Genomic DNA, 25,155 nt, shown 5'->3' with positions numbered 1-25,155 from the left:
GTGGCGCCTGCGCCCTCCATTCGCCCGCGAGCCGCCGAGCAGCGAACACCCCAAACAATCCCCAGCGCCGCCGCCAAATTAAATAACCCCGACCCGCCCGCGCCCCGCGCCCCCTCCGCGCCTACAGCCCGGCACCGGCCGGGACGGGCGCGCAGCCGGCGAGCCGCGCCGGGGATACGGGAGCGGAGCTGCGCGCCGGGGCCTCCTCGCTGCCTACGCCGACACTGGGCAAGGTAAGTTAGAAAATGGCGGCGAAGCTTCTGGAAGTTTGGCGGGGGGACAGGGGATCGGGGTGCGCGGCGGCGATGAGAGGCCGGGCCGGGGCCCGCGGCGCCCGGGCCCGCGCGGGGCGCCAGGCCGGCTGGCCGCGGGGACTGCGCGCAGCCAAGATGGAGGACGGCGGGGCCGAGCCGCGAAAACACTCCAGCCCCCCGCTTCCCCACCCCCCGTTCCCGGCGCGCCGCGGCGGGGAGGGGGGAGGCGAGCGGAGCGCAAGTGAGAGAGCGAGAGGGCGCCGAAAGCGGCCCCCTTGCCCGCCCCGGCCCCCTTCCTCCTCCCCAGAGCCGGCCGCGGGCAGGCCGGGCCCGGCGCTCGGCGAGCTAAAATGGAGAACCGCCTTCTCCTCCTCCTCCTCCTCCCCCCTTCTGCCGAGCCGAGCAGGGGCTGCCGGCAAGATGGAGGACTCGGGCATTGTGTGCGTGGGGTGTGTGTGCGGGCGAGCCGGGCCGGGCCGGGCCGCTCGGGTGGGCAAGGCAGGGGAATGGGGTCGGGGCCCGAGCCGCGCTCGGGGGGAGCGCTGGGCCGCGCACAGAAAATGGTGGGGCGGCTGCCGGTGCCCCGGGGTCGAATGTCGGGGGAGGCCGCGGGCAGGGGACTCGCACCCCTGACAGCGCTCCCTTCCCCCTGGTCCCCGCTGCCCAGCAGTCGAGTTCTTCCTTCCAGCCCGCTCCCGGCGGGGTCCCCGCGCAGGGAAGTGCCGAGGGATCGGGGTTTGTCTCCTCAGTCTCTCTTCCCAGAGCTGGGGAACTCTGGCCGCCCATCCCCGTGGTTGCATAGGAGGGCTGGCGGAAGCGGGGCTCCTTCGGCCCGAGTGAGGACGTAGGTAGGGACTGACCTGCACCTTCCCCCCCCCGCCTCCATTCGCTGCCCCCCCGCCCCGGCGCCCAGCTCGGCAAAGGCCTTTGTGGGTCGAGTTTTCCCCTCCGAGTGACTTTGGCCGGGCTCCTCGGCTGCTGTCCGCTAAGAGGAAGAGTTGTGGCAGTTTCCGTTCGGCTTCCTTTATTTTTTTTGTAAAGAAAGGGCGCTTGCCAACTTGTGCCGGGGACGCCCGATGCCGGGAGCCGCGTGTTGCTGGAACCCCGCTGGGCTCTCGCCGGCCCCGGTGGGGGAGGGGGGCAGGAGGAGGAGGAGGAGGAAGGAGAATGCTTCTTACTGGGGGGTTTTGGCGCCACTTTTGTTTTAGATAGTGCTCCTCTGCCCCCTCCTCCTCGGCACGCACTGAACTGAGCTGAACCCTGCCCAGGTAGGAAACCAGAGCTTTCCTGGTGTTTCTCTTTTAGGGGCGCTTATTTTTTCTACACGGATTGAAAAAAAATACTATATATAGAGATGCGTGTATATATACGTATATATAGTTGCTGCGGTTGGGGACGGAGGGACAGAGGAGCGAGCGGCCGCAGATGGCTGGGCTGGGAGGCCCTGTTTTCCGGGAATTCCTCCCCTGCCCGAGCGCATCCCTCGGTGCTGGGCGTGCTGGCCTGGGGGGCCCGCACCGCTGTGCTCCGGGCCGCGCTGCCTCCATGCCTTCCTCTGTTCTGCTGGCGTTGTATAATCCGTCTACCCCGTGGAAATCCGGGACCCACCGACCTCAATTTTTTCCCCCCTCTCTCCTCGCCCCCGCGAGCGGGTGTGGAAGCGATCGGGCTCCTCTGTCGTTGCTTTTATTTATTTATTATACTGCCCGGCTCTCCTTTCTTGTGTTCCCACGGGATGCGGCGTTAGGAGGTGACACAAAGTTTCGATCACCGCCGAGTCCGGTGTTCTAGTTACTGAGGGGGAGTGTGTGCTTGGTTGTTTAGTTTGGCGTTGGGGTTTTTTTTGTTTGTTTGGGGTTATTTTTCCGTTTGTTTTATTTTTTAATTACTTTTTGGCAGCCCGGGTAGCGCTGCTGCCCCCCGCCTGCCCTGCCCGCGCTCGAAAGCTCTCCCTTCCCGTTCGCTCCCCGAGCCACACCCTGGTGTGTCCGGTCTCCCGAGGCGCCCGGGCCGCCGGTGTGACCCCGCGTTGTCGCTGCGCGGCCCGGGGCCGCCGCCCGGCGCGGTGGCGGGGGGGCCGTGCCGGCGGGCCCGGGCGGGCGGGCGGTTGCCCAAGTGCGTCACGGCGGCCCCGCCGGGCCTGCTCGCCGCGCCTCGGGCCGCGCCCGCCGCCCATTGGCCGCCGCCGCGCGGGAGGCGTTCGCTTCCTCCGCGCCCGGCCGGGCCCCTCCGCCCCGCTCCGCTCCCCGGCCAGCCGGGAGGGAACCGGGGCAAAACCCCTTCGGGCTCGCCTCTCTGGGAGCCGTTGCACGCCGCTTTCGCGCTCTCTGGGAGTTTTGTTGAATCCTGTGTTTAATGACCAAGAATGAGAGTTCCTGGCGTTTCCTACAGCGAGGTGTTGTTCTCCAAGCATAAGTCTCCCTGTTAAGTCTCCCTGTTAACTCTTGGCAGTTTCGTCTCCATTTGTGATTGATTACTTCTTTCTCGTTTGTGGTGCTTGCCCATTCGAAACAACTTTTCCCGTTTTTAAATCAGTAGTCTTTTTATTATTATTCCTAGAGTATTTATCTGGTGTTGAACTCTCCCAACACTTACCCATGTGCAGGATGGCTGATTGTGTGCAGAGAAATAAATACCACAAGTGATTGTGCAATTGACCATCATTAATCTCGGTCATCTTGGTATCGCTTGTTCATTATCCTCAACTCATAATTTTGTGGATCTGTCTTCCTGGTGATCAGTTGCAAACTCAGTACCACAGATCTGGTATAGGGCTCTTTATTGGGTAACATAGTTTGTTTTCTTTTATGGCACAATAACAGTTTCATTGGTAAATGAAACAGGGTGTGAGAAATGCATTGCTTTTAACATTAACATAAATATTTTTTGGTGCTGAAAGCCCTGGAGGTGAACGGGCTGGAATCCCCGCACTGTTCTGCTTAATCAAAGACTAAAAAAGCTTCGAAGTTATACAAAGGAGAAAAACATGAATTGAATCTCATCTCTGACAAATAGATCTTGCTGTGTAACTCATTTGGCTCATGTTGGTCCTTCTTGACAAAACCAGTGACATTTCATTGTGTTGTCCACAGGTGGGCTTTGTGCAACCTGTGACACGAACCCCTGACCCCTTAATTTCTGTTGCTGTTGTTTGTATGAAGTTAGCTGTAGTAAACTTAGTTGGCTGTTGTATAAGCTTAAATTCAACCAACCAAAAAACCCACAGGCATGGAACTGGGAGATAGGAGAGACTTTAATTTTTCTGTGATGCTTCCTAGCCTTTAGATAACTTCCAAGCTATGTACTTAGGCCAGAGTTATGCTTTTAGAGCTTTTTCATACGTTTACGGTTTTAAGAAGATAATGCTGAATAAAGTCAATAACCAATATAAGGATTTGTTAAACTTGTATTTAAGAAGTTAAGATAAAATTTATGTACAGCTCTCATCTTTTAGATATAAAGTCTTGATGTTTCACAACTGAAAACAAATTAATTTGATTTGGTTTAAATATTCTGTGATACTTGAATATATCTTTAAAAAACTGGGTTCTGTGAAGTGACAAAAAATTGCTATTTCATAGCTTATTAAAATACTTAGTTTAAAAATGCATTGTGTTACTTGAATAGCATTCATTTTATAAATTGGAGTCTTCAGTTTGCTGGTTGGTAATCTTACTCAGATTCCATAAATATATCACATTTGAACTTTACGTGTTCAAGTCTTTCAACATTTGGAGTGAAATAATTTCCACTTGGAAGGAGTGTAAATAGAATTGTCAGTTAAATACTCTCTAGGTTTATTTCGTCTTAGTATAACTTACCAATAGCAACTGAATTATAAAAAAATAAAGTCATGTAGACAGCTTCTCTTGAATATTACATGCTACTGCAGTCTCCTGTAGAAAATAGCTGCAGGCAACAAACCACTTGAAAGTTCCTGCTCTTGGTGGTGGGAGCAACTGTGTTAGACTTAGTTAAGTCATGAAATGATGTTGGCACATCAAAGCTTTATAAACTTTTTAAAATTAGATTGCTCTTTGTCACTTATGGCTCAAATTTAGAATGATTCCAGAATCCTCGTTTGTCATTTTCATTTGTGGTCCTACTGTCTCAGTTGTTTTGCTGCAGGCAAATATTTTAGGAGAGATGAGCTTTTCTGAGACTTGTGTGCCAGTAAAAACAGGTTATATGTTTTACAGAAACCTGAAATACTTCCGTTGATTATTTTCACCAAATGAATCCTAGAAAATAAGCAAATAGTTTTGCTTGTTACGTATGCTTGTTGGTTGTGGTACTGGAATTCTGTGTTCTGTCAGATGAGACAAGGTTTCCAGCTCAGTGTGATCCTTCCCTACAGTGGCCATTTCTTCTTTGATTGATTTGGTAACTTGGAAGAATATTGTAGGTGTGAATTTCCAAAATAGTACTGTTGGGTTTTGGTGGTGGATGAGGTTTTGTTTTGTGTTGTTTATTCCTCCTTTTTCCTCTTCTCTTTTTTGTCGATGTGTGTAATTAAGAGAACATACTGGATAGAGGAATATGTTGTCGATGTGGTCTCTGTCAGTGAGATGTGAGCATTTCCAAGAGCATCATCTGGTTCAGTACTTGTTTTGTCATGGAAAGAAGTGATTGATAGCAGCCAGCAACATACCAGTTTAATAATCTTAAATAAAGGCTTTCCTGTCTTTCTCAGCATCACTTAAAACATTCGTATTCTGAAAGCTTTATCTTATATGAGGATTAGTGACAAGAGAGTGATAATCTAGTCCTTGGGAAACGGAGGTGAGTGGGAAATTGGAGTTTTAGGTAGGAAAAAAAGCTTGCCCACAGCAAATACATTGAGGAATGGAAAGAGCTCTTTTTCATGTGCATCACAAGAACTTTAATGGTGACATTCCCTGCAGCTGTAGTTTCCATTCAGTGCCGTCCAGCGTTTTAGGTGAACTCTCCTTTAAACTCAAAGGCTGAGTGCAGATGGGAGTTCCTCAAGGTCCCGCAGTTCCCGGTCATTGGCACGGGCAGTCGTGCGGCGTGGGCTGCTCCGGGGCTCCTTTGCCTCCTGCCGCTGCCGTCCTTTGGCTCCAGAGGTGGAGCGGAACGGGGCTGCGGGCGATGAAGGCCCGGTTCCGAGCGGGAGCCCCTCCGGCGGGCCGGGGCCGGGCCGAGCTCGCGGTGGGTGCAGCGGCCGCCCCCGGTCCCCAGGGGGCGCCCCGGCGGCGGGGCCCGCACGGGGAGGGGGCGGCGGGAGCGCTTCGGTCACCCCGGCAGTGCCACACTGTGAACCGCAGCTCTGGGGCCGCCGTTTGTTCGGCCAAAAGGCTGCTCTGAGAGTGAACCGGTGAACAGGCTTCGTGTTTGGAGATCAGTACAGTCACTTCAGTTGGCTTTTTATATTAGAAAAAACAATCTGCGTTCAAAAAGTTCTGCATCTTTGTAGTTTAAGGGTAATAAGCCTTGGGGTCCGATGTGACTTTTGACAAGGTCGAGTATTTACTTGAGTGCTGTAGCAAAAACTGATTCTGAGAGTACAAGGTTAAAATTGTAGTTTTAATCCTATGCTGTTTGAACTAGAATTTATTTTCCTTAAATATTCTCATCTTGAAGTTCATAAAAATCTGGTAACGTTGGAAAGTAATTTTTTGTGAGAATAAATACGAATTCAGAGAAATCTCTGAAGGTGACCCTCATTTAGATCATCACAGGCAATTGTAGGACTGGTGTTGGTTTGTTCAAGTTGGGAAGCTTTTATCAAGAGAGATGTTTCAGTGTTCAGGGGGTATCAGCACATAAACTGTGTCCTTTTATTCTCAGTCCTGTCAGTTTGATGGGTGAGATCACGGAGACTAGAGCAGCATCTTAGATTTAATGGGTTATGCCATTCCATTCACAGAATACTCAAATCAGTTTTTAGTATCTCTGTATTTTCAAGATTTCTACTGTTTAATTTTTCTAGATCTGTGAGATCTTGGGTGGAGAAGAGGGAAAGGGAAACCTTTCACAACATTTTCTGAGATCTGGCACCCAATTTTGGAGATAGGAATATGGGAAAATTTGATCCCTCACGCTACCCCTGTGGCTTTCATGTGGCACCTGGCTTTTCCTAGCCTTTACTGGCTACAGGTTTGCATGGAGGAGCCCAGGACTAGTCTCTATTTAAACTTGTTGATGCCAATTTGAGTCACAAATGAAGGACAGGTAGGACTAGATTTGTGTGCAACTACCTCTTATGTTATTGAGGGAAAATAATTCAGTGGTCTGATATCTGCTTTGTCCATGTATATACTTCATTGTTGTCTATTCTGCACATTTTTAATTGTGTAGCTAGCTATGGTTTCTGCCTTTGGAAGGCTTATTTTTGTAAAAGAATATAATCAGAAGAGGGAGTAGATGTAAGAAGATTGGCATATATAGCAGGGTAGTTTGTGATCTGTGATTGAGAGGCTGATCACAATACCTACCCAAAAAAGTATCTGAGAACATGTGTTGGTTGGTTTTGGGTTTCTTTGTGAAATTTTCTATGGTAGGTAGGTGAATGGTTTATTTTCTTATGGCTCTGAATTTAATGGCTTATTAGTCCTGCCCTTACACAACCTTGTATGCATTTTACTTTCTATGCTTTATTTCAGTAAACACTAGTTATTATATTGGAGCAAGGGAGTATGGGTGACACTAGAAATCATTTTGTTTTCTGCAGCAGTTTTTTGTTACTGCTTCTGTATAACTCTAGAGAGGAAAGTATTTTTGTATCTGTTCAAGGGTTGATAGAAAAAGCTGATGACTTCTGCTTGTGTTTTGAAAAAGGTCTCAAAAGGTGCCTGTTGCCATATAATGAATCTTTCTGCAGTGGTTTAGATTTATAAGAATTATAGCTGAAATTTTAGGGTTTCCTATTAACAAAATAGTGAATCTGAATATACTGACATTTCAGAAAAGACAAAACATTCCTGAAACTACTGACTATTTTAAAAAGTAACAACTGATGTATGCATATTTTATTTAGTTGTGGTTGCATTCCAAATTTGGCTTTGGAGTTGCTGCAAAGGTTTGGTGAGGTGGCCTGTGGGTGATGTGAGGACACCTGACCCAGCTGAGGCTCCCTCACTCCCTCCCTGCCCGGCGGTGCCTCAGTCCCAGCAGGGCAGGCGCCCGTGCTCAGCCCTGCCCTGGTGCTCGCTGAGGGCACACAGCAAAGGGCAGTTCAATTCATGCAGGTATTTCCTGACTGCAGAGAGGTGGGCATTGTTGATGGGGAGGTGATGTTGCAGCTCTTGGTTATGGCTGAATTGCAGTTTTTTACTGAACAAAGCATTTTAGCCTCAGTTTTAAGGCCTTCCTTGCAGCATCCTATCTGGGCAAAATAAAATTGATTTCTACTTTGTTTACAAATAAAAATAAGCTGTTCGAGCTAAGGCTTTTTCAGTCTTTCATGCTATTACCTGTTATTCCTTTATGTAAAACTTTTGGTTCATCCCTTAATAAGGATCAACTGAAAATTTGGACCATATCAAGTCTTAATAAGCAGATAATAAGGAAGTGATATAATTGGTTGGTTTTTTTCTTTTTTGGTCAGAGTATAATGTTCCAACGAGGAGAGTTCATTGTAAGTAGAGTTTGTATGGAGTCGGGGTGTGAATATTGGAGGTCTTATTTTTTAATCTCTTATTTTTTTAATGTGATGTGGGTATTTGAATGTATAGATTACTGAAGTTACAAATATCCCCAATGTAAGTCATAAATGTGAGGACCACAGGTTCATAATTAATGCATGCATTTGAGGTGTCTGGTTTTCAGTTTGAAGGTGACTGACTGACAGGAGTCCTGGAGTAAGACATTTTTTATAGTTATGGATATATTGGTGAACTGATTTGTGTCAGATGGTGGTGCATCCTGACCACTGGCCATTTCACTTCTGATTTTCTTAGAAAGAGAGGACTGATTATGATGATGTTCTTTCCAAGGAAGGAAAGTGGGAAGGCTTGATCAAGCCTTTTTTTAAAAAGCAGGAATGACCAGTGGCTGCAGTCTGTATATCATGTGGCAGAGCTGTGCTTGCAGCAGGGAAATAGAGAGGAGAATGGATATATTATATTTTGATTTAGGGTAAAGAATACAGTTTAAATATATTTGAACAGGAAAGACTATCATATTAATAATTTAAGATTAATAATATAAGAATTTGTAAAACCTGGCTGGTTTGTACTATTTGGGGATGTGAACAGTATTCTTGCAGGGAAGTTCAGTTTGGTGTGTGGCTATATACTATTTTTGTTGTTTCTTATGTACCTGTTTGGACAACTGTATCCAAAATACTTTCTTTTAACACCACATGAAATAAAGCTTTGCATAATGAATGCACAGTTGCTTCCTAGAAGTAATGCCACAATGAAAAGTTGTGTTCTTGGTCCCAGAATTGCTTAGGTGTGAAAGGACCCCTGGAGGTCTGATCCAGCCTTCTCCCTAAGTCTTGTCCTGTAAGGCCACTTTAAGTTTGGAATGTCTCAGAGGATGAAGTTTCCTCAGTGTCTCTGGCAGTCTATTAGGCTGTTCCTATTGCAAGTTCCTTCTTTATTTCAGATTTTGAAGTTATCTAAAATTCCTGAGAAGATTCATGTTTTTCACCCCCAGTATATGTTTAGAAAGTATCCCTTGATGTGGGAGGATTGGAACTCTAATGTCCCAGTTTAGAGCTGGTGATGGTTTTTTGCTGGGAATTTTAGAAGAAGAGTCAGGTAAATGGCTACTGAATGGCTTTTTGGTACCTGCTTTCCCCTTTTGTTCCATGTGCTGTATTTATCCTCCTTCTGTCTTTGCTCAGACTTCACTTACTGTGTTTGACAAAGTCTTGCAAATGAAACTTCCTTTCCTAAGCATTTACCTGTTCACTTAAGTGCCATTCATACACTAATCCAAATGATTCTTCTTGCAGTTTTCATATTTAAGCAGTGATATTTTTGTTCCTTCTCATAAGTATTATTTCTAGAGATCTACAGTTCATTTGAAACTATGGTAACCAGAAAGGAAAGCTGCACAAGTATCTCTTGGATCTGTGGCATAGGTCTATTGTTACTTGCTTTATAAACAATTGACTAAAGAAAAGGTGAAACTGGCTTTTGCATGTCGATTTATCAAATGTAGGAATGGTTTAACAAGGCAAATGCTCAATAACACTGGAAAATGTTTGGGTTTTCTTCCCCACTCACTTACATTTATTTTCAATATTCTACATTTAAGCTGTTCTTGTTTTATTAAGTGTGCTTCCCTTCAACTAGTTTTGATAAGTTCTGTTTTCAAAGCTGATATATATTAGTATTTGATTATTTAAAAATGTTTATCAATTAAAAGGTATTGCTGATGCAGTGACATGTATACTGTATTACCAGTCTGCTGTGAAACAAACCAGATTTTGTACACATGGGCTGTACAGACGAGCTGTGGATTGACAGTTGAAATATAATCTAAAAAAATCAGCTTTTAGGAATTTTATTTATCTTGCTGCATTGCATTGTCTCTGTTATACTGCTCCATTTCTATTTGGCAAAACAGTGATTTTATTAAAGCTAGCTTAGAGCCTCAGAGCAGTCCTAAGTGCTAAACAGAAATTTTCAAAGGTGGCAAGACAGATTGTTTACATCAATATGATATAAAAATGTCAAAAACATTTTTAGACACTTTCAGTTCAATAGCATTGGATAGAAGAAAATGCAGAAAGTCATCCTCTTCATGTACAGTAGGTTAGTCATTAAGATTCTTCCTATTCACCCCCAAATGCAGTAACAATCTCTGTAAAATTGAATTCTCAAGGGTTTTCCTTTTTGTGCCAAGAGGCTGTAAACTGCAAAGCATACCTTGCATTCAAAACTGGTTAGAGAAGTTTTGTTTACAAGAGAGATTTATGCATTATTGCATAAGCCTACAAATGGGTTTAGTCTTCCCCTATCTCCAGTGAAGGGAAGCCTGGAAAAATTCAAATGGTTCTTCTGGATGCACAATTGACTCAATGTTCCTGGGAACTTGGGGATTTAAGAAACTTACGGAAGTTTTTCAGTTCCTTTACAATTAGCATTATTTGTTAGTGTATAAGGAGTTAAGCATCCTGGGAGATGAAATGGGATTACTGTGATAAAGGAAAATATAGCAAGAAAGATAGGAAAGGTAGGAATGTGGGAGAAAATGGGGATGAATACTAGAGCCATTTCAAAAATACCTTGTGTGTCCAGTTCTATCATCATCTCCTCTTCATTCTGTCATGGAATATGTTGGCATTGAGTTCTTAGATACATACAGTACAAGTAAATGCTTTAATGTAAAAACTTAATCTTAGAATACATTGCCAGATGTGGAAAGGTGCAAATGTTTGTTTTGAATGGTTAATTTTTGAATGCCAAACTATCAAACATTAAAGGCTTTTTGAATGGGATTTGGAGGGAGAACTCAAACTGGCAATCTGTTGAAAACAGTTTTTTCTGTCAGGGTAGTTGGTGGAGAGCCTAGTTACAGTTACTTCATTGATGTGAAAGAGCAGAATTGAGCAGTTATGTAACCAGGTAATTTTTCAACATAACGTCACGTGCAGATTTCCTCTCTCATTCATGGTGTTCTTCCTTCCACGCTTGTTCACTTCAAGCTGCTCAAGAGGAGCCTTCCCATTCCCAGGGCAGTTCCATGAGTGGGTGGCTCTGTCTCTGTGTCCTGATCACCTGCTCTGTTGTAGCCTTGTGCCTCTTTTATGGCCACTTGAGCCCTACAGATGGACTGGTTTAAGGAGCTAGACTCTGAGGAAAAGTATTTTTTGTGGGTTAAATTCCTGTGAAGTCAAATGTATCCTGCTTCTGCATGAAAGAGGATATTGCAGCTTTTGGCTGGTAAGAATACAGAAATACTCCGTATTTCAGTAGTTGAAGTGCTTTATCACTTACCTTGTGCAACAGTAGTAGCAATGTATTCTGTTGCTGTAGAGCCAGGAAAAGAAAACTTTATTCCTGCTGCCATCTACTTTTCTACCTCGTCTTACTCATAAAAACCAGGCTGGCATGCCAATTGCTAAAGGAGTTCTCTAATCTCTGCAGTGATCTCTATTTTATCTTTTTTTTCCTCCCCTGAACTGTTGCAAAGTCTGTCATAGATCAATTAGAGCTCCACAAGGAAATTCAGGGCTGTGGTTGATTTACATTAATTTATGCAGGCAGGAGGACGATGTACATTTTTCTCTGGTTTCAGTCTGTGCTGGTTAGAAGTTGTGCAGGTGTTTCTGGGAATAAGATGGAAGGGCTAAGAGAAGATTTTAGGAACAGTTGCAGAAGATTTTTTTTGCAGCTTTGGCATGGTTAATCAGATGCTGCTGTAAAAACCCTGCTCGACCTCCTCCTTCAGCTGGATGCTTACCAGCCTGCTGTGGTTAGATCTCATTATGAGCCTTTGCACTCTTGGCTTTTCTGTGGTTCCTGGAAGCTGCAGTGCCAGTTCTGTACATGAGATCTGCCTCTGGCCTGTTCACAGAGTGTGGACCATGCTCTGCAAGGGTCTGAAGTCCCATCCCTCCTGGCTTTGGAGATTTTTGGGGCATCCTGAGGTTACAGGTCTTATCTCAGAGTACCTGATAATTAAATCAGACATACCCTTTTATAATCTTATAAAGTAATAGTATTGTCCTGCAGAAATACTGAGAAATGCCTGAACATGCTGTGTGCCTCTCCTCTTTACCTCACTTTTGGCACAATTTAGACCATTTTGTTTTCTTCCACTCTTGGAAGAAAGCTTGTAGAGTGTCTTTTGCAACATGGGGTCCTAGCTAGGAAGGTGCTGGCTTTCTTTACATTTTTGGGAAGAACTTTGCTCTTGAATGATCAGAAGCTAATACATTGTGATTCATTGCCTAATTCCTTGCCATTTTAGATTTTAAATCTGGGAAAACTAGTTTGCTCTAGACAGAACTGTGATGTATTGAAAATAAGATTCTATAAGAAAATCAAACTGACATCTCCATTGTAGGCTGACTTTGCTTTGTGAAGTTGTAATCTTGTCAGGAATACTGGGCAACAGGAAAGTCATATTTACAAGATGTTTGGAGTCTTGCAGATCATTTCAGGTTGTACAGAGGATTATAGAGATGTGGGTTGTTCAGCCTGTGTTTATATAAGCTGTGTTGGAGCAGGAGTTTCTTTTTTGGTGGTGGAATTTGAAGCAGGCAGTGGGCATTGGTTCTCCCCAGTTTTGCAGGTGCTCCTTAGAAGGACTGTTGTGAATATAGCTGCAATTGCCTGAGCTCTCTGTTTCTCCTTACTGCTGTTGAAATGTTTCTGTGGGACTTCCCTGCTTGGAAGCATGCCAGAATGAGTGTGTGGGAAGACTTAATACTGGCTACTTACATAGCATTTTGTATGTTCAAACTCTTCTGCAAATATTAACTGATCTTTACTTAACGTTTGAGCCTAATTTCTGTCAGTATAAATCAATAACAGGCAGTTATGACCCCTATTTTTTTGTGTCAAATAGCAAAATACTGTAACTAGAATAGTAAGAATAATCTGTATCATCTCATTAACATAGCATTTTTTGTCACTGTACCCTTCTGGTTTCACGTGGTGTAGAGCAAAGTTCCTGATGGAGTGCAGTGCTGCTCTTCAGGAGGTCTGTGCATTGTAGGATGCTGACTGTGGGAAGGAATGGCATTGTGTTCATTCTGTGTGTGGTATTTCAGGCTTTTCTGTGCTGGTTTTTGGTTCTGCAGTATTAAGGTTTATTTCTTTCCAGTCTGGGGAGCTGTAGCATATTCATAACAAGGAATGCTGTGAGAATAATGTTCATTCTGAGCTTGCTGCTTAAGAGCTGTCATTCATCTAAAAATGTACAGTTAGGTTGAAAATGCCTGTAAAAGTTTCTGAGGTTTACCCTACTTGTGTTTTGGCATTGTAAATGCCAGTTTTCAGTTAACTGGTATTTATTAAATGGAGCTGCTATGACAAATTCATTAAGCTGGTAGTGTTTTAATTACTGTAAGGTTCTTGCAGCACCAAACCTAAAGCAGCTGGGGATGTTTTTGTTGGAGTCCCATATTTTACTTTGAAAATTACAGTCACATTGTTTTTTGTTGATGCTGTTGATCAGCTCTAAATGACTACTGTGTTGTAGGGAGTTGTTTTGCTGCAGCAGTGTATAAAATATCAGCATATGGATTCCAAACAGATTTATAATTATTAAAAATGTCCCTTCTGAGTGGCAGTTTTTGCAGATAGTTTTAGTTTATGTTAGCTGCATTTTCTACAGCTTCTTTTTATTTTGAAGAGATAATAAAATAATTTTCTTCATGTAATTTACAACTGTAGTTTGCATGAAATGATAAATGTGTGTTCTTGCCATTTGGGTTGGGTATGTTTTCATGTTAAGCATCCTTTTAAAATGTGGCCTCAATTCTGGCTTAAGTGTTAAGATTTTGTCATTCCAGCTTTTGCTTTGTGAGTTAAACATGAAAGAGGTTTGTACAGTGAATTGCATGCTGGAAACAGCATGGATTAATAGGAGGGAGTACTGAGGCCAGGGTCCTTAGCACAGGTGTGTGCTGGGCTAAACCAGCTCCTTTTGTGCCCCACAGCTGGCCTGGCCACTGCCACTGCTTTGGGTTCCAGCTTGGAGACACTCAGTGAAGTGGTGGCTTGGGTTTATTGGTCTTAAACTTTTAACAGAGAATTCAAAGAGAAATTTCCTAAGTTAGCGAAAATTTTCTTTTCATTTGTAATAGCATTATTTGTAGAAACTACACAGATCAATGAAGAAAATAATTGGGACTAGAACTAGTTCTCATTACCTACTCTTGGAGTATTGAACTACTCAGTGGTGAGTGCTGTGTTGGAATAAAGCTGCTCCTGGCTTTGCATGGACAAATGGTACATTCTGGTCATATCTCATGTGTTGAAGTAACTTTATAATAGTGATGGATTAGAGAACCTAGATGAGACCACTCCAGGTTGTACTTGGTAAAATGAGTTAGTGGTTCATTTTTCTGCAGGAATTAAACAATTTCCTATTTCTGTCACATTTCTGCTGCTTTCATTGCCATTTTATGTAGGCTTTAGGCAAAGGTGATCAACTGTTGGCTTATCAGAACATTGAATTTATTCAGACAGAACAGAGTGAGTTAAGAATTTTCATTACTGTGGGAAAAACAGCATGTGGGGCCAGGCTTTTCTGTTTCATAGCTGGCTAGGTAACACTTGGTACAGGCCCTTGGGTGTTGTACTCAGTGTTCCTCATGGTGCCATAGCCAGGGAGAGCAGGCTGGGTTTGGAGCAGTGGATGGCAGCTTCTAAAGCAGTTGTAGCTACCAGAACAGAACAGACATCTCTGTTTGCTTTTGATGGAATTGGACAGTTGATTCTGTCTGCCACAGTGTCTCACTGCCTTTCAAAAGAGCTGTTCTGCACCAGCCACAGGACTCCTTTGTTGAGCCAGCTCAGCTTATTAAACTGTTGGAAAGCTAATTAATTTGAAAAGAAATTAATAGATTGTTGCTCAACAAAGAGTATGACAAGTGCCCTTGACTATGAAGTATAGCCAGAAGTAAGTGCAAGAAGGGGGCAGTGGGAGAGCTCTTTTTTCCAGTAGCAACCCATCTATTTTATTGTATTGTCAAACTACTATGTTATTGTTTGTAGTTTTGTTCATTATTTAGTAAAAAAGAGGATAGTTAATGCAATCTTTTCAAATACTGGTATAAATGTTGAATCACTTAGTTGATAAGTGAGAGGAATAACAGAATAAAATTTGAAATAACTAGATTTTGGCCAAATTGTTACTGTTGAACAGCTTCCTTTTCTGCAGGTCAGTGGCAAGTTGAGAAGGTGTAGAAAAGGCAAAGATTGTGAATTAGGGAGGTAAGTGGGAATGGTGGAAATGCTTAAGTTGTAGAATGCATTTTGTATAATGTGTTTTATATTCTCAGTGTTCAATAATAGTGGTGTAAAACCTTTTAACTGCTGGAGAGCATGATGGTTTAAAATTTTTAGATTTGGTAGCTTCTGTACAAAATACTTAACAATGACAAACATAACAATTTAGAGTTGAAGGGTTTGTTTCATAGGTCATATATTGGACTTGTGTACTACAGTATCATAGAACATAGTCATGAGTCTCAGAAACGTGGGGATATCTGTGTTACTTCTGTTTCAGTGGTTCTCTGGAGCCACTAATCTGGGAATATATTATAGTCCAAATGAAATGGATGGAGGAGGATTCTTCATGTGTTTTGGGGAACCTGTAAATGGCTGAATTAATAGTTAGATATCAAACAGTATAAGCTGCATTTTGCTGTAAAATCACTGCTGTTGTGGGCATCATGCAAAACCTTAATTATTGCAATTGTCACATCCTGTAATAGTATCCTATAGTGAATCAGACGTTTTTATCTTCTATGGTAAGAAAGAACAAGCGAAAAAAAGTTACTTGAAACATGTATTTCACCAGTGTTGTTACTAAATCCTCAAATCTTGAGAAAGTGATGCTAAGGAATGTCTGTCTATGGATATAGGTGGAATGAGTTCAAAAGGAGAGCAAAATAGGTTGTTTATATGAAGAGAAACATGAATGGCTGAGAAATAGAGTTGTCAAAATAGTAAGAAAACACTGGTGTAGACCATTTTAATGATATGGTATAATGATAAATCAGTATTGGAGAAAATGCAGACTCATGGCAGTAAGGAGTGTCTAAGAAAAAAGTAGTTGGGCATATACTACATTATTTTGCTTTGTTTTAGTCTATATTTGTTTTACTGGACAAATAAGGTGTTTACTTTTGGAGATGCTTGGTCCTACTCTGTAAGTTAAGGTTTCTATTTTAAAAATACTATTGTATTTTAATTCTTTGGTGACTTTTGAAGCTGTGTTCTGTATGTGTCTTCTCTTTCTGCATTCTTGACATTCTTTCCTCCAAAGCACAAAATTCAACTGGTACCATGTAAAGGAAGGGTTTCCATTATCTGTAATACTGCTTTGAGTATTGCTTCAGACTTTTTAAAATTATAAAATATTTAACTATCATATTTAGTGCCCACCTCTTGTGCATAAGGCCTGGCAGCACTCTTAAGTGTCAGTGAATCAAAAATGCCACACCTACACGTTAGGAAGATGCTGAGTTATTCTTCCTATGCTGACCTGTTCTTCCTGTTTTTAAAATCAATCTGTAATCCAGCAGGTTTAATGATGGATCACATATCTTCTGTCCAGGGCAGGTCTGGTTAATGCAGAATTGCAGAAATGTAGTTGTGGGCCTCAGTCTTAGGGACATCAGGGTTTTGTGAGTGTGGGATCTGGTACTGGTTTGTACTTGTCCAGGTATAAACACTTGTGGTGGCACTGTCAGAGGACTCCTGGCTGTGCTTCTGTCTCTTGTTGGCGCAGAAGGCACATGTTCATGCAGAAGCCTGGAAGATGGTGTGATTTAAGTGTCATGCTGCAAGTTTTGACTGTCTTGTAAATGAATCTGTGTTTAGACTCTTTGGTGGCTTAATTTTGGAGTGAGATGGTTTTTGTTCAGGAAATGCTGTGCAGTAGCTTGGAACAGGCTGGGTCATTGTTCCCTGAGTGCTGTTGTTGGGGACTGTGTCTGTTGACACTAGAGGTGGGCATACCTGTTGTGTGCATTATCTCCTTGTATTGCATCATGGGGTACAGATGAAATTCATTAGTTGTATTATTGTTGAACTTCCTCATAACTGTGAAGTATTACTAGACTACTAAACTGCTCTTCATTGAGAGCTTAATTAAAATAAATACAAAAGATACTACAGAAAAGCCTAATTTTACTTAAAGAATACTAATTTTACTTAATAAATGCTGAATTATGTGGTAGGTAAATACAGTCCACTTCATAATGGCAGAATATTAATCGTCTGATCATAATTTGGTAGCAGTTACTTTCCTGAAGTAATTCTTTAATCATACCATTTTAATTTTTTCCTCCTGCTCTCTCATTCCTGCCCCCAGATATTTAGATTTATGATTAGCATCTGTCATTTAACACTGTTAACTCCTCTGTCTTCTGGAATTCTCTGCAAGCCACGGTAGTGCTGCCCTATTTAATTGCATTAATATTTTTTTTCTTGCATTGATGTTTGCTAATTCATCTCGTGAGGTAAATGGTCTTTGGAGTAACAAGTAGGAAGGGGGGAGTTGTCAGTAATGGAGATGTGGGCTAATGGGTGCACATCAAGCACTGCCCCTGACAAGGCATAAGAAACTCCACCAGGACCTTTTAAAAACATCTGCTAAACCAGGGGAAGTGTAAGGGGCACCCTGGGGCTGTAGGGACCTGTTCATTGCTGGAAGTAGACCTGATCACTTAATACCAGTTAAGGCAAAAGGCTGGGAAGGGAGAAATAAAGTATTTTCCCTGGTTTAGTTACTCATAATTCTTTAGCTAGATGTGCAGTTTCCTGTGCAGTGTTACAAAGGATTTAAATTTTTTTTTAAGAAAACATTTTAGGCTTGTATAGATAAGCCTACCTGTAAGACTGTGAAGGCCCACAATCTTGTTAGTCATGAATTCAAGTTCATAAAGCAGTCCTTGAACTTAAATTTTGTTTTGTTCTTGTATATATTGATGGAGAGGGTGAAAAGCAAACACTTTGAAAGCAACAGCTTTAGTTGAAATTATTCATTACTTTGCAGTGAGAAGTGCAGGGTTGTACTCATTAATAAGTGTTTGTAAGAAATTTTCAGGTCTTAACATTCTCCTTTTTTTTTAAAAGTGCATTGTGCTTTTAATCTAACTTGGGTGTGTAATAATGTGTGCTACATAAACTGGGCTGTGCAAACCCAAGCTTAGAGAAGTGATTGTTGGAGCCACAGATGAACAGGCAGGCAGGTGGATTGCTGAGCTCTTGGGGAAAGTGGGGTTTGTTAGGGCTGAGCCAGGTGGGCACTGCAGCTCTGGCAAAGCTGAGGGAAGAATTGAAAAGGAAGGTGTGAGCTTTGGTGGTCTTGCTCTTTCCTTTATATGGTTGTAGTCAGGGAAGTTTGAAACTGAGGTGAGCTATAGCATTTCAGTTGTAGAACTTTGGGGTACCCTAAAACCCCCTAGTAGACTGACCATAGTGGAGGGTCATGCAGCTCCTTGTGCTTTGGCCAGCCATGTTTAACTTTGTACAATATACCTTGCTTAAAGGTCCCTTGAAAAACTCACATCCTGCTAAAAAATCCTCCAGTTTCTTGGCAGTAGCATTTATATTGCACTGCTGTCCAGCTGTGGAGGAAAAAAAAAATTGCGTGCATTGGGTGCTTAGTGCTTTTTCTCATCACTGAGTAAAGCCTGTGAGATTCAGGAGGTAGCCACTAGAAGATTCCATAGTCTTTTTCACAATTTTGTGCCTTAAATTAAAAAAAAAAACCCTTGTTTTACAGCATTTATTGAGAACATTTGTGTCAATCTTTTGGCTTTTTCAGGGAGCAATAGAAGATTGCCTTGTCTGCAGGGTAACTGTTAGGTTAACAGCCTGTTTTAAGGACTAAGCTAATATAGTTAAAAAGCTGCCTTTGAAAAAGATAATGGTTACATTATCTTTGCAAATATTATGGGGGACAATATTTTTGAATTTATACGCTTTCTCCAAGTGGATTTCACTGAACATCATTCTCCTTGTGGCATTAGATCCACCTATGAATCAGCTGATGGGTTACTGCCTGGGTTTGTAATTGGACTGCCCATATTCCATGCAAGTGTAGGATTTTTAATTTGGGAATTGCAGAAGCCTTCCAGGAGTTCATAGCAGTTGTCACAGGTTAAAATGAGATTTAAAATTTTTGTGAGAATGCCTGGTTCTTGATTTTCTTCTGATCAGTAAGAGATCATAAAGGAGCCTGTGCTGCAAGGATGGATAAACAGGCATGCAAGTGTGAGTGCTGTCTATATGCTAATGTTCAAGAAGGTTTTGAAGAACTAGATATCATCTGTTACAGTGTCTTTTTTTCTTGCTCCTCACATGAAAATACAGTCAGCACTGAAGCAGCCATAGCAAAAAAAATGTCTACTATAAAATGGCTGAGGGAAGATTAGAAAGATGAACATTTTTTGTTCCAGGTTTATAGTTTTATTTGGGCTTTTTGTGTTCATTTTTTTTTTCTGGTTTCAAACTGTTTCATTGGAGCACAGATAATCTGTGTCTGATGTCACTTATAAAAGTTTGTGAGAGGTTTGTTTCACGTGATTGAAAAATAATGAATTATAATTGTATCAATTTTTCTTGAAATACTACTCTTCATAAGTAGTTTTGTCTGTATTAAAAATACTCAGATACCAATATTTCCTGTGAAAGAGGAGAATTTTGCCAATTGTGGCTCAACAAAGATTTTTAGTAATAAGTTCTCTCCACTCATGACAAAACGTTTGTGTATCCCTCCTTTACTGTGTCTGAGGGACTGGAATACTGCAGTGCTGCTGGTTTGATATTGCTTTGGGCAGAGAAGGTACCCAGGTCCTGTTAGTTCCCTTTTTGTTCTCTCCCTGGCAGAGAGGGCATTGCTACCTGGGTGTGCATCCCTGTTATTGGTGCTGCTTCAATCAGCCACCAGCAGCTCCAAGAGAACATCTTGAAGACATTTTCCTTGGGGATTTACTGCATTTGCAGCCTCACACCTCTGATCCTGCTGCTTACAGAATATGATTATCAGCCATTAGGGCTGAATATTTAAACATGGTCACTACAAAGTGTTTCCCTTCTCATCTCGGTTTTTTTTTGTTGTTGTTCATCATTAAAGATCTCTCTCCAGTCTGTTGAGTTTTTGTGGACTTTCTCCGTGTGATGTTTCTCCTGTATTCATTGTTCCAGTGTGAGTTCTGTCTACTTCTTAGTTTTGCTGACAGATATGCTGATAGATTTTCACAAAATGAATTTTTATACAAAATACCTTCTCTTCATTTTCCTGAGGAAGATAAAAGTTCTGTCTTTTTTTCTAGTCACCAGTTAATCTGTGGATGCTTTATATTGTTTCTCCCCCCTGACCCCCTGTTAGCCTTGTGTGCTCCAGAAAAGCAAAAAAATCACATAAAAATATTTAGGTTTTGCCATCATGTTGTCTATATGAGAACTGCTGAGAAGTAGTATGTTATTGCACCTTAGAGACTGTGTGATATAGAAAGCATCAAATGGTATTTTACCTGGACAGTTAAATTTTTTTTGTTTGATTTGGTTTGTTTCAGCACCCCATATGGTCATACTTAGTTTACATTACACTATTGTGTGGGAGATGCACATGTTTTAAATCATGTAATTTATTAGTAAATAATAAAGAAGATTTATTTAGTGTGTTATTTTAATGTAGATTTGGGGAATGGTAAATATGAACACTTGTATTTTATCTTTTAGTTTCAGAATAGGATATTGTCATAGTGCATGTACCCTGATGTGTTAATTGGTGATAGATGAGGTTTAAATAGGCAGCCAGGCTTTTCTTTGTCTTCTCTCCCCTGCAAATATTAGCTGCAATTGTGAACAAGAACATTGTTTTGGTCAAGGGGAAATATTTAATAGCATAATTTTATGCCAGTGCTGGAGGGTTGTGGATATTGCAGTCCAGCAAGTACTGGGAGATTCCTTGAGCTGGAAATTGCTGCGTGTGTTGCTCCAAGGTTGTAACTTAGATGTGAAGTGAAAGGCTTGATGACATAAAGTGAATTTCTTGATGAGCACTTCTTCTTCATTTATTGGAGGACATGAAAATATTTCGGTATCTGCTTCTGGAAATAGTGTTGGACAGTTGGCTTTTTCCCTGCAAATTGATGTTTTTCCTTCTATTTAATTAAGGGTATTAATTATTGGGAAAGCCAGGTTGTTGATATCATTAAAATTCTCAATTTATACTATGCAGTGCTTAACATACCAATCGAAACAACTTTAATTTTCTCCATTAAATGTTCTTTTGGGGGGCTTTAGGGAACTGTGATTGCCATTCTAAAATGTGTATATCCAGGTTGGGCTGTAATACAGAATTAAGTACAGAAATTCTGTAATGTAAAGATTGATTAACTTTTCCTTGCTGCAAAATGTATCCTGGTAGTCTGTAATCATTATACAATTTATTTGCTTGGAAGGAAGAGATGTGTATTTGTGTATGGTACAGAGAGTCCTGTGGACATTGTGTTGGGCCTAAAAGGGTAAGGTATCCTTTGTGGATTGGATTTTTTTGTAGTCATAAAATGCCAGAATTATTTGCTTAATTATGTCCTAGGTGTTAAGAGTTTTATGCATTTGTTTGTGAGAAAGCTGTGTGAACAACAATTTTGATGGAATGCTATTTTTAGCTATTGCTACAAGAGTGAAAAGGCTTATTTAGAGCTTGTCACTGGTGGTGTGTTTACTGTGTGTAAATTCAGTACTAATATTCGATATCTAAATTTTAACACTTGCTATGCTGTCTTGTTTTTATTAACATATATGGATGTTAATTGGAGTTAATTGCCTTGGAGACCTATGGAGATTTCTGTAAATTGAATGATATCTCTGGGTCTTGCAAAAGCTTTTTCTCATTTCTCAGATGGTGTTTATGTGCTGTGATTTTCTTTTGCCGTTGAACAGCTGTGACTTTCCCATTCTCATGCTTTAGTCTTTCACCTACTCCAGCTGTGTCCTTAGACCTCTCCTTCGCAGTCAGTGAAGTTCAGAGGAGCTGATTGGTGCTTGTGTGGGGCCATCACCCATCTTGTGTGACCTGGAGAGGTTCGGTGCTGCTGCTCCCTCAGTGCTGGGCTCTGTGCTTACCTTTGTTCCTTCCCTGCAGCCCAGACTCGCACAAAGGAATTTCGCTGCTTTGTGGCCTAGCACGTCTGTCTTGCTATGATCAGCTGCAAAAGTGCTTACGTACCTTCCTGGTGGTTTTCTCCTTCTGCCTTGTTTTCTTAGTGTGCTGTGTATGATACCAGGATCTGCAGTTCTGGGATAGTTTTGCACTTAGCATACCAAGTCTTCAGTTAATTCACATAGTAATAAAATTTATGTTCTGTAATTAATTTTTTTGGCAGGCATCTGTTTCACAGTAATGAATTGGTAGCAGTTCCTAAAATGTCTGTTGACTGTCTAGAGAATTGTAGGAAAGCTGGCATTTAAAAATGTTTCTCATAACTGAAAGAAGTGGGCAGCTTTGTTTTAACCCATCTTTTCTCAGAAAAAGTCCAAAAACTTCCAGCTGAAATCTCTAAATTGTAAAAAACAGTACGTTGTTTTTCTTTGAATTTAAAGGATAGTCACTTTCCCTTAATCTCAAAACCACCCTGAAATAAAAATCATATACTAAGGATGGAGATAGTAGTTGTGTTTCTTAAAAAAAAAAAACTCACAAAAAAACCCCAAACTTAAAATCTGCCAAAGAAAAGCCCAATTTAACATCGTGTTATCCATTATCACTATTGTCTGCAACACTTAACAGAGCTTGAAAACTGTGGCTCTGATTGTAGGTTCACTTTAGGTTGCTTGCAAGACTAAATTTGTAGCATTTAATGATCTAGGATTTTCATACCCTAGGGCAAGATTATAGTAAGTGGAGGTCAAGCTGAACAACCGCCAGACCTGATTTACACTCGGATAAAAATGTTCTTGTCTAACAATTAGATTGAATGATGTTACCTCTTCTTAACTTCTGCTGGAAATTGTTTTATACTGTTTCAAGACCAAGGCAGTCAGATGCCAAGAAAGCATCCTGTGCATGGAATATTAGTCTTGCCTTTCAAGGTCAGGGAATCACAGAGGATCCAGGTATATTCATCAATGGCCCCTGGCCCGTGTGTTGTGAGGATAGGAAACTTACTGCAAACACAATGTGATTTATATATGTAAACTCTTCTTAATGGTATGTCCATATGAAAGCAACGGTCAATGGTGCTGAAATAGGGACAAGAAAAATCCTGGAAAGATGTAACTTTTGGTTATTGACATTTGAGTCTTCCCAGACATACCTGCCAAGTGTTTCAATAAGGTTTGTGCAGTTACTTCTCCAGAGCGGGTGTTTGACGTGCCAGTAACCGATGTTTTGATACTCAGGTAATAGATCATGACCAAAACAATGAGAGTTTTTAAATATATGTTAGGTGAGCAATTAAACTGTACTCTGAAACATTAAAAGTGATTACATTTAGTTAATATGGGCAGCCTAAAGGAGAGATGGTAAATACATTTCAGTTGGAGCATTGTGTTACTGTAACTCAACATTATGTGTAGCTACTTTGTCAGGTGATACTGACTTCAGTGGAATGCCTGTGTTGAATTCCATTTCTGTTGAAACAAGGTATTACACTTGTAATCCTGATTAGTGGTACAACAGCATGAGAATCCTATACTGCTGATTTATTGCCACAGCAGTTCTAAACAGTAAGTGACTTTTTGAGTAAGAGCACAAAGTTGGCAGTTTGCATTAGTAATGTAAAGAGAATACTGTAGTGTAGTAGTAGAACAAGCTCATTGTTCATACAGTGTTTTTGAAATTGGTGCCTGGGGCATTAAAATGATGACTTGAAAAAAATTTGCTATTTGATGATACTGAAGCATACTAGGTTATTTTCTTTATAAAGGTATTTAAACATGCATGAATCCTAATCTAGTTACCTAATTTTAAATATCTTCCCTTTTCCCATAATGTATAGCCCAACCCTGTGATAACAAACTGCATGTAATTAAGTTTTCTTTTGTAAGCAAATCATGATTTCAGGAGCTGTGAACTTGTTGTAAGTAGTAAATGATTTTGCAGAATCTTAACCTAGTTAGAAAGTTATTTGCCATTCGGTGTTATGATTTGATGTAACAGTCCTGAGTGGTGATCACAGATTTCTGGTAGAGGTAATTGGAGAACCAAATCTGTTAGACATGAGTAAGAGCAGAGCCTGCTGAGTTCAACACAGGAGTAATAAATAATTATATAATTGATGGTAGCTAATTAAGTCAAAGGAACACTGCTCTTGAGTAGGTATCTAGGAGAACTGAATAACTTAATATGAGGGATTCAACAAGATTGAAATTCTATTTCAGAAAATTAAATATGTGTTTAGAGAAAATGTATTGACTTATTTCAGCATTGCATCAGTGCACAACATAAAATGGAGTAGAAAGATCAAAGCACTCTGCAAGAGGTATTACCTATTTTAAATAATCCCTCTTCTGTCCACCTGTTCAAAATACTTGAAATTCTTATTTACTGAGAAATGTCAGAGAATGAAAATTGAAAAACTCAGCATGTAACAGTATGTTGTGTTCTCAGCTGTTGAGTTACCTGATTCTGATTTGAGTGTGGGGAGGTGGGGGGCAGGTGTTTGGTACAAAGCAGAGAAATCTATGCTAGGAGTCGGAATGCAGATAATTGCAACCCTACAGCAATTGTTGGGGAAGACTTGGTGACAGATACAGCACTTGCATTCTGGCCATTCTTGTTCTAATAATTAGAGGTAATTGCAAACTGATAAGGCAAATATTATCATAAACTGAAAACCACAAGAACATGACACAGTTCAAATAACAAATTAAAAGCAGAAACTATGGTGAATAAAGTATCTTTCCATGCAGTTGTTGGACAACTAGAGATTTGTTAGTTGTCCTCTGGTGACTTTCTCTGTGGCAGTTGACTTTTCCATCCCTCTGTCAGAGGTTACCTCCTATGCCATGAAAGTCAGCAGGATGGGATTTGTCAGCTCTTCAGTCTTCTCTGTTTGCAAGTCCAGAATATTAGCTTTAATTGTCACTGCAGATGAGTTGCCATTAATAGATCTGACTGTATGCCAGAGCATATGAAATGGTTTCTTTAGGTTTTTTTCAGTTGGGTTGGTGGTGTTTTTTGGGAGGCTTTTTGTGTGGTTTTTTGGTGTTTTTTTTTTTTTTTTTTGGTGGCTTTTTTTTTGTGTGGGTTTTTTTAAAATTTTAAAAAAATTTTTTTTCAT

The 25,155-nt window shown here is 41.3% G+C and overlaps 1 protein-coding gene across 5 annotated transcripts in view; it reads left to right on the top strand.

The window, feature by feature from the left end:
- The window catches only part of STAG2 (STAG2 cohesin complex component), a 72,234-nt gene continuing 47,079 nt past the window's right edge, over positions 1–25,155 (top strand). For 2 of the 5 annotated variants that reach the window (XM_074551733.1, XM_074551732.1), the window contains exon 1: positions 1–233. The gene's annotated coding sequence lies outside the window, so the exon portion shown is untranslated. Of the gene's footprint in view, positions 234–554; positions 695–1,381; positions 1,523–25,155 lie in introns of those variants that run through there. The other 3 variants (XM_074551730.1, XM_074551731.1, XM_005484452.4) reach the window with 3 other exon arrangements.

The sequence above is a fragment of the Zonotrichia albicollis genome, chromosome 14 (genome assembly GCF_047830755.1).
Source record: "Zonotrichia albicollis isolate bZonAlb1 chromosome 14, bZonAlb1.hap1, whole genome shotgun sequence".
Lineage (NCBI taxonomy): Eukaryota > Metazoa > Chordata > Aves > Passeriformes > Passerellidae > Zonotrichia > Zonotrichia albicollis.
This window is presented reverse-complemented; position numbering and strand designations above follow the sequence as displayed.